The sequence below is a fragment of the Balaenoptera physalus genome (genome assembly GCF_965194825.1).
Source record: "Balaenoptera physalus genome assembly, chromosome: 6".
NCBI lineage: Eukaryota > Metazoa > Chordata > Mammalia > Artiodactyla > Balaenopteridae > Balaenoptera > Balaenoptera physalus.
Window position 1 is genome coordinate 12,703,617 of NC_138885.1, and position 15,592 is coordinate 12,719,208.

A 15,592-nucleotide genomic window follows, 5' to 3' on the forward strand; every position below is an offset into this window, starting at 1 on the left:
ATAAATTAGTCTATCAGCTCTGTGTCTTTGAGGATGGCAGACATTTAGACGTGGTTGGTTTTAAATTAAATGACCAAAAAGTCAGTGATTCTGGCCTCTCCCAGTTGTCATCCACCTTCTCTCCAATGTCACCACGCTGAGGCAGATGTCACCTGCCCTCCGTCCAAAGGAGCCATTCTCACTGCAATGCCACCACCCCCTCCTGTGTCTTGGGGACCCAGGGTCCACAGAGAAGGTGAAAAACTTCACTTTATCCAAAGTTTAGCCAAGGACCTGTCCTTGGCTTTGCCTGGAAACTGATCTGTAAGGCAGAAAATACTGAGAGTTGTTGAAAAGCCAAGTCCAGAGCACTTCACTGAAGGCAAGGTGAATGTGGCTGAAACCCTGTCCCTCTCCAGTGGCTGTAAATTTGATTTAATCAAAAAAGCATGGGTTAAGGATTTAATGGAAGCTTGTCTCCAGCTTGGAAAGAAGAGTAAAAAGGGAGTGGTTATTGACATTTTTACTGCCTAGCGGAAGACGCATGTCTGGCCCAAGTGAGTGAATCTATCAGCATTGGGAAATGGATGAGGCACCGATCAATCTCCCTCCCCCTCGAATGGAGCTGGGCAGTGTCGCCCATCAAGCTGGTCACCAGGTGGATGCCAGCAGCTCTGCCTCTGGACCTACAGAGCCAATAAGGGCACAACTGGGCTGGAATTTGTTTGAAAACCTATGAAAAGGGTGTATTCTGTCCCCTCTCTGGTATGGGCAGCCTTGGAGATTTGAAGCTGAATCCCCCTAGCACACAGGTGAATGCGTGTTCCTCTACAAATTATCTGAAGATAGCAGAAATGCCCTCCCCCACCGTGCCCCCAATTCCAAAATACCTCTTCCACCTTTTTTTTTTTTTTAATATCTTTATTGGAGTACGATTGCTTTACAATGTTGTGGTCCTCCACCTTTAGAGTTACTGCTTTGAGACATCTTCCTATTTTTCTTTTTAAAAGAATAAATATTCTGGGAGTGATCATAAAATAAAATGTTATCATATATTAATGTCAGAGGGTGAATTCGTTTATGCAGTTTCTCTCCCGAAGGTGGAGAGTCAAAGACGCTGTTGGGGAAGGTTTTGGTATTAGATAGAAGAGTAGAGATGGCTACCTACCAGTACGGACCCAAGTTCCACGTTGTTGCTGGGGAGCCAGCCAGGGACTACATTTCCCAGCTCCCCTTGCGTTTGGGTGGCACGGGGACTACATTTCCCAGCTCCCCTTGCGTTTGGGCGGCACCTTATGTCTTGCCACTGGAATGTGGGTGGAAGTGATACATGTCACTTCGGACTGACCTGGTTGAGTATGGGGTTCATTATTCCCACACGCTTCCCCCACCTGCCAGCTGAGTGACATCAGGCCAGCCTTGTTATAGCAAAAGGTGGCAAAGTCATATAATGGAAGCAGCTTGGGTCCCTGAGTCACCCCTTGGAAGAGAGCTGCCTGATTCTGGAGGGACTGTGAGATTTGGGGGTGGTTTGTGCAGCTCTCAGCATCACCAGCCTCGAGCGAGGGGCACTGGCAGAGAACAGGCCTGACTGTGGTGCTCTCACTGGTCCTGCTGTGGGGAGTGGGGGGGGAGGGGCGATGGGCACTTTTGGAGAAGGGGGGAGGGTGCAGGGCCAGCAGTATATTCACACTGTGGTCAAGAATGCCCAGACAGTAGCCACCCCAGTGAGGTCACATGAGGTCACTGGGCAAACAGAAAGAACAGGAATCTGATGTTCCAAAGAGGAGTTGTTTGATCAGAAGAAACTTTTTTGTATTTGGTTGAGAGTGATGGGCTGTTTTCCATCTTTATTTCAGTTTTGATTTAGCCCTTACAGTGCTTTCTCGTATTTCCATGTGTGGCAGGCAGAATAATGGCCTCTCCAAGACATCCACGTCCTCATCCTGGAACCTGTGAATGGGTTCGGTTACCTGGCAAAGGGGAATTAACATCGCTACCTTAAAATAGGGTGTTAACTTAGATTATCCTGATGAGACTAATCAGCGTCCTATTATTAAGTTTATGATAATTCACAGGTGGTTTTTTGAGGTATAATTGACAAATAACATTATATTCGTTTCAGGTGCACAACATAATGATTCAATATTTGTATATATTACGAAATGATTACCACAATATGTCTAGTTAACATCTGTTCACCATACATAACATACAGAATTTTTTCTTGTGATGAGAACTTTTAAGATCTACTCTTAGGAACTTTCAAATATGTAATACAGTATTATTAACTATAGTCACCAGGCTGTACATTACATCCCCAGGACTTACCTACGACTGGAAGTTTGTACCATTTGACCACCTTCACCCATTTCATCCACCACCTACCCCTCCACCACTGGCAACCACCAAAGTATTTTCTGTATCTATGAGCTTGGGTTGTTTTTTTGTTTTTTTGTTTTTTTCAGATTCCACATATAATTGAGATCATACGTTATTTGTCTTTCTCTGTCTGACTTATTTCACTTAACATAATGCCCTCAATGTTCATCCATGTTGGCACAAATGTCAAGATTTCATTCTTTTTTATGACTGAATAACATCCCATTGTGTATATGTGGTACATGTACCACAACCTTTTTATCTATTCATCCATCGATGGACACTTAGGTTTCTTCCATGTCTTAGCTACTGTAAATAATGCTGCAATAAACGTGGGGGGTGCAGATGTCTTTTCAAGTTAGTGTTTTCATTTTCTTTGGATAAATATACACCCAGAAGTAGAATTGTTGGATCATATGGCAGTTGTATTTTTAATACTTTGAGAGACATCCATACTGTTTTACATAATAGCTACACCAACTTACATTCCCACCAACAGTGCACAAGGATTCCTTTTTCTCCACATCCCCGCCAATACTTGCTAGTTCTTGTCTTTTTGATATTAGCCATTCTGACAGGTGTGAGGTGATATCTCATTGTAGTTTTGATTTGCATTTCCCTGATGACTAAGGATGATGATTAAGCACCCTTTCACATGCCTGTTGGCCATCTGTATGTCTTCTTTGGAAAAATGTCTATTCAGATCCCCTGCCCATTTTTTTTAATCAGATTGTTTGTATTTTTGCTATTGATTATTGAGTAGTATGAGTTCTTTATGTATTTTGTATATTAACCTTCATCAGATACATGATTTGCAAATATTTTCTACTATTCAGTAGGTTGCCCTTTCATTTTGTGAATGATTTTCCTTTGCTGTGCAGAAGCTTTTTAGTTTGATGTAGTCTCACTTGTTCATTTTTACATTTATTGCCTTTGTTTTGGTGTCAAATCCAACAATTCATTGCCAAGACTGATGTCAAGATTACCACCTAAGTTTTCTTCTAAGAGTTTTATGGTTTCAAGTCTTACATTCAAATCTTTAATCCATTTTGAGTTAAGTTTTGTATATGGTGTAAGATAGGGGTCCAGTTCCATTCTTTTGCATGTGGACATCCAGTTTTCCCAGCACCATTTATTGAAGAGACTCTCCTTTCCCCTTCATATATTCTTGGCTCCTTTGTCATAAATTAATTAACCATATATTTATGGGTTTATATATGGGCTCTCCATTCTGTTTCATTGATCTATGTGTCTGTTTTTATGCCAATACCATACTGTTTTGATTACTATAGCTCTGTAATACAGTTTGAAATCAGGGAGCATGATGCCTCCAGTTTTGTTCTTCTTTCTCAAGACTGCTTTGGTTATTTGGAATCTTATCCAATGTTGTGTTAGTTTCAGGTGTAGAGCAAAGAGATTCAGTTATACATATATATATATATTCCTTTTCAGATTATTAATTATATTATTATTTAATATAATGGTGTTATTAATTATAAGCCACGTTTTCCATGCGTGTTGATTCTCTCACAGAGAATGCAATCTGTCCTAATGATGGACAATTCAGGCATCAAAAACAGAGGAGTGAGGAAAACTGGGGGGATAAGGGAGAGGTTTGGCCCTTGAAATCACCCCCTAAACAGGGCCTGCTGTTCAACCAAACTGATGACGACTTCAAGCGCTTGGCTCTCCCAAACGCACAAGACCTGTGGGTTAACCGGCCACCTCTGGGGTAATGGGCAGAGGAAAGTTACCCCAGCCACCTCGGCCTGCTGATGGGACAGAGGGAGTGCACACCGGGCTTCAGGCACTCAGCATCTCCCAGCTGCATCTCACAATCCATTTATCTTATAATAGCAGATATGAAATTTTCATCAGGTTTGCTGCTTTACTCTTGTGAAATATTAAACATTAATAAATTATTCAGCTCAACGTAAAATACTACAAATGTTCATAGGTTTGATCAAGAGGTATTTCAGCAGCCCGTTTGTTACAGGGTTATTTCGGGCAAAGCAATCTGCTCCAGGAAGAGGTTTCTTTTTTCTTCTTCCATTATTTGTGTTCCTTAATGGGGAAATGTCTATTCTGGGATTCAGGTGCTACAGATAAGTACATAAGGATGCAGAAATTCTGCGTATGGAGCTGCTCTACACATTCGGGGATGGCTGCGGGCAGGATCTGGACACTGTGTTGGGAGGAAAAGAATGAGCTGAAGCAGGGGCGGGGGCGGTGGCAAACTTAAGAAAAGTGAGGCTGGACACAGAGAACAGACTAGTGGTTGTCAAGGCGGAGGGGGTGGGGGAGGGATGGAGTGTGAGTTTGGGGTTCACAAATGCAAACTATTATATAGAGAATGGATAAACAACAAGGTCCTACTGTAGAGCACAGGGAACTTTATTCAATATCCTGTGATAAACCATCATGGAAAAGAATATGAAAAAGAATGTATATATATGTATAGCTGAATCACTTTGCTGTATACATGAAATTAACACAACATTGTAAATCAACTATACTTCAATTAAAAAAAAAAAAAGCAGTCTCCATAGCCATTCTTTCTGCACACCCACCTCCTCTGGATTTGAGGGTCCTGCTTCCCCAGACCTGGGCTCACTGTTCACAACACCAAGAAGGTATAAAATGAGACCAGCTTTCATGTGGTCGGACAAGGCATCCTTGCTGTGGCCAGCTTGGCAGGGCTGGGCGTGACCCTGGAACTACGAGGAAGAATAAGGGACAGGTCCATCTTTAAGGCGCCCACCTTCGGTTGGGGGTAACAGAAACAAAAAAGTGAGGCACAAGCTGGTAAAGGAAGCGGTCAAGGTGCGTGGGGCCATGGGGGCCAGAAAAGGGAGCTAGTCACTCGCCTGGGGCATCAGAGGACATGATCTGAAGGAGGGAGCATTGAGCAGAGCCCTGAGAGAGGCTGGAGTTTGTGTCCTTCCTGGGGAAGGAAGGTGGGACAGATGGTGGGTGGGGACATTGGCCTCCAGGGCTTTCCCTGTGGGCAGGAGGGAACTGTCAGTAGTGCAAGGTGTGTCAGGATGCCTCTGGTGCTGGTTGGGCTTGGCAAGAAAGACGTTCAAGTAGCAGCTAGTTCTGGAACTCAGGTGGGCAGCCAGCTCATATATCTGTGTGTGTGTGTGTGTGTGTGTGAGGGAGGGAGGTTCTGTCAATGAGCAGCAGGAGAGGGAAGGGGCCAGGCTTCTGGGTGCAACTCTGGCACTATCAGATAGAAGGCTGTGCAGGGGCCCTGTGTACAGTTGTGCGGGCTGTGCACTGCCCAAGGATGCCACATCTTAAGAGAGTACCAGGGCTTCCCTGGTGGCGCAGTGGTTGAGAATCTGCCTGACAATGCAGGGCACACTGGTTCGAGCCGTGGTCTGGGACGGTCCCACATGCCGCGGAGCAACTCGGCCCGTGAGCCACAATTACTGAGCCTGCGCGTCTGGAGCCTGTGCTCCGCAACGGGAGAGGCCGCGATAGTGAGAGGCCCGCGCACCACGATGAAGAGTGGCCCCCGCTTGCCGCAACTAGAGAAAGCCCTCGCACAGAAACGAAGACCCAACACAGCCATAAATAAATAAACAAATAAATAAATAAAAATTAAAAAAAAAAAAAGAGAGTACCATTCACATAACAGAAATCCTAGATTTATATGTCTGGTGTACTAATTCTGGAAAATGGAAGTAAAATGTCTCATATTAATAAATATTAGAAAATGGTGACAGTTTTACAATGAATGGAAATGAAGTGTGTTAAGGGGAATCTTTTTTGATCTGTGCAAAGGTACCATGTAGGTTCCCAGCAACCCTGAGGTTGGGCATATGGACTAGACCAACCCGTGATGGTGGGGGGGGAGCAAGAGGGGTGCCCTGGGCTCCTCCCTGGCACACCCGTGTGTGGTCCACGGCCCAGCCCCACAAAACTCTGCCTCCTGCATCCTTTAGGAACGATGCTCCTGAATTCTTCGTCAGGTCCTGGGGTGCCTCCCTCAAGAGGATGCAGGCAACTCGGGGGAGAGAAAAAAGGGGGAGCCTGGTGGTACGAGTACCTTGTCAGAGATCCTGAAAATGGTTTAGGTGAGAGGAGGGGGCGGGGCAGCAGGGTTGGGGAGGGGGCGGGCAGCAGGGTGGGAGGTGGGGGCGGGGCCGCAGGGTTAGGGTGGGGGCGGGGCAGCAGGTTTAGGGCGGGGGCGGGGCAGCAGGGCTGAGTGCTGTTCAGAGTATGGAAAGAAGAGTGGAGACTGGGGACCCCTTGAAGGCAGGAGCTGGATCTGGATCGTGGGACCTGTTGCACTGAGCACGTTTTAAAGCTGGGCCTGGCTGGAGAAAGCTGCCAGTCCCTCCTTTGCGGGGTGTTGCAACTTCCAAACGCTTTTCACTGGAACCTGGGTCCTGAAATACCCGTTGCAGATTTCTGGCATCTCTTGGCGCCATCTCTCGTTTTCTTCCCCAGATACGACGTGTTCAGGAGGCTGGGCCGCAGGATGTTTAGAGAAGCAGCTGCAAGGCTGGGATCGGAATCTCTTCTTCCAACCAAAGGCCAGGAGTCTCGCGTTCTTAGGGTGACCCCTTTTCCAGGAGGCTCCTTGCTTCCCAGCTCGCAGCCGTCTCCCACTGGGCCAGCCCTTGGGCTTGTCGAACAAGCTGGTTTCACATCCAGCCTGACTTCTGTCTCGGAAACGGCCTCAGCCTCCTAGGATAGCACAGCTGTTTCAGCCACTTCTGGTCAATTCACCAAACACACACGCCCAGGCCATCAGGAACCACTACGGCCACAACCCAGTCCTGTGATGAGGTTAAAGGAAAGCTTCTGAGGTAAGAGGAAAGCTCACTCTCGGGACACCTCACTTTTCTTTTCTTAAAAATTTATTTTATTGAAGTATAATATAGTTGATTGATAATGTGTTAATTGCTGCTGTACAGCAAAATGATTCAGTTATCCATATATACATTCTTTTTCATATTCTTTTCCATTGTGGTTTATCACAGGATATTGAATAAAGTTCCCTGTGCTCTACAGTAGGACCTTGTTGTTTATCCATTCTCTACATAGTAGTTTTCATCTGCTAACCCCAAACTCCCAACCCACCCCTCATACACATCCCGCCCCTTTGGCAACCACAAGTCAGTTTGGAGATAGCTTTAAATGCACTGATGTTTAGGAAGGACGCGGCTTCGCTGTCAGGGCTTGTGTCTTATATTATCCTCCTTCCTGAGGAAGATGGCCTCCGAGGGCTGTCAATGCCCTCCTGATAACCAGGCCTCCCCGTGGGCCAGATTTCATGTTCCTCCTGGCTTTACCGCACGAGGTCTCAGGGAGCCATCCTCCCTTCTCCAGGGAGTGGAAGCTAATGGTCGCTTAATTCAATAGTGCTCGTTGTAAAGCACTGGCTAATAAAAAGCATTTATAGAAAATCCCGTGGAGGACTTCACATCCGCACTCCCTCTGTAAAAGCTTGATAGCCTCCCAATGTGACACGCTCACGTGGGCGGAGTGGCTGGCGGGGCCCTGCGCCAGGCTCCTAGCAGAGCATCTAACCGCTTCCTGTCTCCCTGTGGCCCCCTAACCCCTTCCTCCACCCTCACTCCATCTTCCCCATCCTAAAGTGGTGTTTCTAAACGAAACCTTTCTGGTGAGTTCAAACTCTGACCCGTTCAGGAGGAACCATTTCCAAAGGCACCGTGTCAACGTAGAGCAGCTGTGGCATTCACAGGGGGTTACTTTTGCCCAGCCAGGACCCCTTTGAAGAGCCATGGACAGCCTTCCCAGGAGGACCCTGGGCCCAGAGGATAGGACAGGCTGAGATTGTGCGATGGAACGACAATGGGGGGAGGGGTGCCTGGGGCTCAGAGTCGGGCTGCAGGAGCCTGGACCAGAGGAGAGGTGGTGATGTTGGTCCAGCACCAGAGAAGAGAAGGTGGCCTGTGGGGGGAGCCACAGAGAGGCTGGGTCGCTTGTCCTGAGAAAGAACATTCCAGAAATCAGAACTTTCTAAGTAGTGAAGGACTCCTCTAGAGATGCCAGCTCCGTGCTAGAGGGGACTATTGGTCTTCATCACCACGCTCTCCCCAGCTTAGAACAGTGCCTGGTACCCAGTAAATCGCAGTGACTTCTGCTGAATGGATGAGCGGACCAGTGATTGAATGGACGTGATGACCTCGCCCGCAGAGGAGATGTGGGGACACCACGTGCCAGGCAGAGGGCCTTGGTCATGGTGGTGCTAAGTCAGAGGTGGTCGAATGGATGCCCCCAAAAAGCATCCCCAGGCCAGGAGCAGAGTGAGCCTGTGGCCAGCTCCTCCTGAGCGACACCCTGCCGCCTTCCCCCATGAGCTCTGCAAGGCCCAGCCCAGGGCACGTCCAGAGCAAGCGTCCCATCATGTTTGCTGCCTGCTTCCTTCCAGGACCCGCGCAGCCAAGCCAACCAGGTGCAGGGGGCTTGACTTCGAGATGATTCTGCATCCATCTCGGAGGTAAATTCCAGCTCCAGCAGGTATGATAGCCAAACCTGATGGTACTAAAATAGTGTAGGAAATGGGGGCCTGGTTTATAATATTGTCTAATTATTGTTATCAAACCTTATGAGTAATTCTGCCATACAAACCCTACTCCCTGGGTCTGGGATCCTAATGTTTCAGACAATCCTAAATGTCCAACCTGTACGTCTTGGAGGTTGGATTTTAAAGTTCACTGGTAATGGAAATTGACACCCTTCCTGGCACGTGGTGGGGCCTCATGGCATGTTAGCTGATGAACCCCTGGGAGAGTGAAAACACACGTTCCTTTCGACACGGTGTTATTGTGGGTGGCTGTGTGCCCAGAAGCCCCCAAAGCCATGTAGGGGCGTGACCTACAAAACCAAGAGGATTATGTAGACAGCGGATCTGCCAGGGGCCCTTAGGCATCATTCAGTTCAACCGACAAACAGGAGGAAGCCTACCTTTGGGAAGACAGATGGTCCGAAGGGCACACTGGCTCCACCGCCTACTGGCTGCTTCACCTCAGTCAAGTTACATCACTTTTCCAAGCCTCAAGGTACTCATCCATCCGTGGGGATAATTCCTCACTACCTCATAAGATGGTGGTGAGAGTGTGATAACACAGGTTAAATGTCTCTCAGAGAGCAGATGCCCAGTGGGTGGTGGTTATTATTTTCCGAGTGAGGAAACAGGCCCCCAAGTGAGATGCTGAGCCAGCATGAGCCCATTAGAGATGTTCACAGGTCCGTGCGCTGCTTGGGTGCAGGCCAGGGTCCCAGAGCCTCAGAAGCTGTCTCCTAAGTCCCGGCAATCAGGATGCGGGACCCAGAGCTCAGGGTCAACCCCACTTCCCCCCAAGGATTGACAGTTCCTCCAGCCCTCCCTCCGTCCCTCCCCTCCTCGCTGCTTCTAGAAGCTCGGGGAGGTTTTCTGGCCACGTGGAGCTCCTGGGAGCTTGCTGGAGCCTCAGCCACAGTAGGTTAAGGCCTTGATGAGGTTTGATTTTTTATTAGATGAGCCCAATGGGGTGAAGAGAAATTCTGTCTCTTCCAGCAGCCCCCTCAGAAGGCTTAGCTTCATCAAGCCTCCAAGATTAAGTCATTTACTTTTTTTTTTTTTTTAATCCACGCCAGAGAAGCATTGTCTAAATCAGTGCCTTGTCCAATTAAAGAGAACACGTCTCGGCAATAGCTTCCAGCAGGGCTCTTACGAGGCGTGGAGGATCCCGGCTTTGTGTGCGAATAGAGGTGACGGTGCTGACATTTCAATTAGCTTCATTTTACTTGGGGGAATTTAAACCTTTCCCTAGCGTAATTACACTCAGAGCTTGTCCTCAAGTCCTCCCACCCTTGACAGTCGCTCTCTGGCCTCACCTCCTCCTCCAGGAAGCCTTCCATGACCTCTCACCCTGCAGCCACAATGACCCCCTCTTGACTCTGACCTGCCTGATACAGCATCCTTCAGGCCCCCGATTACAGTTTCTTACATGGCCTCCAAAACAAGCTGGCTCTCATCCATGCATCATACAAGACTAGCAACACGAGCAGTCAAAGCTCCTGTCTTTATAGTGTCTGCTAAGAAAAGTCATGAACAGCAGCTGAGGCCTGAACACACCCCTTTCCTAACAGATCTACATGAACAGACAGCAGAGGGGCCTGAGGGACATTCAGTCCCAGCGAGGTCGCCCATGGAGGGGCTTGAGGACGATCAGGCAACAGAGGTGTGCCCTCGCCCCTGCCGGTTACCAGGCATGAGCTTGCAGACTGCCTAAGTTCAAGTCCCACCCCTGCCTCTTGTCCCTGGGAGACCTTGGACAAGTCATTGCACCTCTTTGAGAGCCAAGTTCTCATCCTGTATAATGGTTAAAACAGCTCCTCCATGGATGAACCTTGAAGGCATTATGCTAAGTGAAATAAGCCAGTCTCAAAAGGGAAAATACCATAGGCTCCCATTTATACCTAGAGGAGTCAAATTCACAGAGACAGGAAGTAGAAGGCAGGTGGAGGGGTTGCAGGAGGGGGAGGGGGAGTTTGTGTTTAACAGGCAGAGTTTCAGAGATGATGGTAGTAGCACCACAATAGGAATGTACTCAATGCCACTGAATCGTACATTTAAAAATGGTGAAGGGACTTCCCCGGTGGCGCAGTGGTTAAGAACCCACCTGCCAATGCAGGGGACACGGGTTCGAGCCCTGGTCCAGGAAGATCCCACATGCCCCAGAGCAACTAAGCCGGAGTGCCACAGCTACTGAGCCTGTGCTCTAGAGCCTGCGAGCCACAACTACTGAGCCCGCGTGCCGCAACTACTGAAGCCCACGCGCCTAGAGCCCGTGCTCCGCAACAAGAGAAGCCACCACAATGAGAAGCCCGTGCACCGCAACGAAGAGTAGACCCCGCTCGACGCAACTAGAGAAAGCCCACGTGCAGAAAGCTCCCATTTAAAAATGGTGAAAATGGTAAATTTTGTGTTATGTGTATTTTTACCGCAAAAGAAAAATACCTTCGAGTTCATAGGATGAGTGTGAGGATTTGATGAGTAATCTATGTGGAGTTCAGAATATTGCCTGGCACCGCTGCAGTGCTGATTGCACACAAGCTATCAGTATCATAGCCCTTTCCCTGTTTGATTCTGGGGCTCTGACCCCTGGCTGTCTCCCTGACCATGGCCTCCCTGATAGGAAATCTGTTAAGAGTCACAGGCTTAACATGGACCTGAGATTATCATACTAAGTGGAGTAAGCCAGACAAAGAAAGACAAATATCATATGATATCGCTTATATGCGGAATCTAAAAAAAAAATGATACAAATGAATTTATTTACAAAACAGACTCACAGATTTAGAAAGCAAACTTACGACGGTTACCAAAGGGGAAACGTTGGGGGGAGGGATAAATTGGGAGTTTGGTATTAACATATACACACTACTATATATAAAATAGATAACCAACAAGGACCTACTGTATGGCACAGGGAACTCTGCTCAATATTTTGTAATAACCTAAATGGGAAAAGAATTTGAAAAAGAATGAATATATATATATATATATATATATATATATATATATATATATATATATATATATATATATATATATATATAAATGAATCACTTTGCTATACACCTGAAACTAACAACATTGTTAATCAATTATACTCCGATATAAAATAAAAATTTTTTTTAAAAAAGAGTCGCAGGCTTGAGCCCTTTTCCTTCCTCCAAATGACGGCTCAGTTCACGGGATGCCTCTGCCCACCATCCTCCACCCACTGTCTTTGCCCACTATGTTCACATGTGCAGCCCCACCAGGGCAAGTCTTGTTTCTGAGATAACTCCTCAGGCTCCGGCACCAACTTGCATATCCACCATAGTGAGCAGGGTGAGAAAACAGACTCAGAGAAGAAAAGCATCACACCCTGCCCTTCAAGGCTGGCAAAGGCAGAGCCAGGATTCAACGCCAGGTCTCTTTTACCCCACAGTTTAAATTCTTTCTACTAAGCAGCCATGCTCTAACCCCAAGAGGGAAGAGGAAGTAGCACCCAGTCAGTCTCACTCAAGGCCATACCTCCCAACACTGTCAACTAGGACTAAGCTGTCTTCTTAGCTTCTCACTCCTGTCAGCCCCACCCATTCCCTGGGCACTGGGCAAACACAACTCAAGTGCTTTTCTCTGTCTTTCTTCCTCACCACTCCCACCATCACTATCCCCTGCCTACTTCTTCTGGAAAACTCCTATTCATCCTTCAAAACCCAAATGAAATGTGACCACCTGTGAGAAAACTTCACAGATGCCCCCACCCTTCAGGCTAAATTTGATAGATATTCCTCCTTTATGTTAGACACATAACATATCTGTCTGTACATATATCTGTATCTATATTTACATCTGTATCTATATCTATTCTTTTTCAGATTCTTTTCCCTTATAGGTTATTACAAAATATTGAGTATAGTTCCCTGGGCTATACAGTAGTTCCTTGTTGTTTATCTATTTTATATATAGTAGTGTGTATATGTTAATCCCAAACTCCTAATTTATCCCTCCCTTCTACCCCCTCGCCCCTTTGGTAACCATAAGTTTGTTTTCTGTGTCTGCCCACTTTTAACTTTGTAATTGTGCTTTTCTCTGCACAGGATTATCAACTTCTTAAGGGCTGTGTCTTACACATAAAATCACTAAAACAGAGGGTTCTCCCCTCCGAGCCTAAGGAGCCAATCATAGACAAATGGATACCAAATACAAGGTGGGGTTGGAGGGGAGGAGGAGTACAAACTGAAGGGCCTCTATAACTTGAAGGCGCAATCAAGCCTAGATTTTGAGAATGAATATATCTTGGATGGCTCAACATCATGGATTTCAAAAGTAGATAAAACTCTGCAAAATATACTCAACCCTTGTTTCAGGGACTGTCTTCATCAACCTTGCGTTGCCTGAATTAACTGCTTCTCTCTCCCTGCCCACCAGCACCCAAGCTCCTCCCAGATAAAGACCCTGGAGCCAGATTTGTTCCCCCCAGAATTCCCTATCCGAAGCCCCAGTTGCGAGAATCGACAACACAAGCATTCTGCCGTATTTTCCTTATAGTAAAAGAGAAGGTAGTGATGTACACAGCAGCGTTATTGTAACATTCAGATCAAAAATAAATCATTTGTAAGCATGAAAACAGTGTTGAGGTGCTGCTAGGGGTGTAATCACAGACAGTAATACTCCTTTTTGCCAGGACGGACTTTCTGTGCAGTCGGTGAAGACACCCTATTACTTAGCAAGAGGGTGACCATGGGCTGCTCATTCACATGAGTGACAGGAAGTCCCCAGTCGCTGGAGCCAAAAGCCACAGAGATCTTTGCTCCATTCGCAGCTGATGCAGGAGAATCATACATTAAGCGTTTTCTGCCTTGGTTGCGCGTTCGAATCTCTCGGGAAGTTTTTTTAAACTGATGCCTAAACTTCAGCCCCAGAGGTTCCATTGTAATCGGTGCCACTTGCTGCCCATCCTTTCTGCTGGCCATCTTCCCTGCTGAGCACCAACCCCCTGCCCGCCCATCCCCCTGGCTGCCCATCCCCCCGGCTGCCCATCCCCCCACCACCTCCACCATCCCCTTGCTGCCACTGTGGTCCAGGCTCTGTCACTCTGCATAGGAGTCACTGCCCGAGTGTGCCTGGTCTTCCCTCCCCCCACCCCTGTAATCCTTCCTGCACCCCAAAAAGGGACCAGAGTCAGCTGCAATGGAGGAGACACGAGAACTAGACAAAGGGGGCAGGGTTGGAGGAAAGAGGGGCCCCCCTGCGCCCCACATGGTGTGAGGGCAGGCATGTGGCCGCTGGGAGGGCGGAAGAGCCAAGGCCATAAGATCTGGTCCTGTCATTTCACAGCCCATCAGCCACCGGGGCACCACCTGCTCTGGCCGGATCCCGTGTCAGACACCCAGAGACAGAGAGAAAAGAAATCTCAATTTATTTACAAAACAGAAACAGACTCACAGACATAGAAAACAAACTTATGGCTCCCAAAGCGGAAGGGTGGAGGGAGGGATAAATTCAGAGTCCTGGCTTAACATAAACACATGACTATATATAAAATAGATAAACAACAAGGACCTACTGTATAGCACAGGGAACTATACTCAATATTTTGTAATAACCTATAAGAGAAAAGAATCTGAAAAAGAATAGATATAGATATAGATGTAAATATAGGCATATGTACAACTGAATCACCTTGCTGTATACCTGAAACTAACACAAGATTGTAAATCAACTATACTTCAATGAAAAAATAAATATTATTTTTAAAAAGAGAGAGAGAAAAGGCATCTCTGACGTCGGGAGCTCTGGGTCCAGAGAAGACCAGCACTAAACACAGAGTGGCCGTGCACGTGACCACTGCCCTCGCAGAGGGCACCCAGGGGCCGTGGGGGCCCAGAGGGGACACCTAGCCCGACCCATGGGGTCAGTGAGGGTTTCCGGGAGAGCTGATACACCTGGATTTATCACCCGAGTTTATGGCACGCTCTCCCGCTTTCTCTCTCTGAAGCTTCTCAACCCTGAAATGCAGGCACTGTTACAGACCCTATTTATAGATGGGACACTGAGGCTTGGGAACATCAGGTAACTGGCCTGAGGTCTGAGGTGCTCACAGCCAATCTCTCAGCAGCACCAGTTGGTGTTGGATGGGCAGATGGGGTGAGGGGTTTGGGGGTCACTTGTCCCTGTGCAGGGGTCCCCACCTACCCACAGTGCCCACACCCTGGCCATCTCAGGGATGGCCTTTCCCCTCCCGTGGCCCCAGAAGCTTTGAGAGGTGTGACCTGCCCTCAGAGGCCCAGCCTCCAGAGACAGGTAGACTGCACAACCAGTGACACGCGCCCCACAGACACTGTGGGTAGTGACCGGGCCTGGGAGGGCCTGGGCCCAGCAGCCCTCACGAGAAGGACGGGCTGGAGGGCACCCCTCACCCTCACCCCAGTCCCTATCAGAACGGCAGCCACGGGCCCTCCCAGCAAGTGTCTGGCAGGGACCCCAACCCCTTCCAGAGCTGCAGGGGCTCCTTTGCCCACCTTCGCCAGGTCCTCAGGCTTGTCTGTGGCTGGATAACATTTTGAGATAATCGTGGACAGAATTACTTTCTCCCTGCCTTTTTCCCCTTTCTTCCCCACCCCCAGAGCGAGTAGCTGATTAAGTCCTTCGGCGCCTCAGAGAAGGTGCACCCCAGGGCAGAGAACAGGAGACAGCAGGTCTTCGTGGACT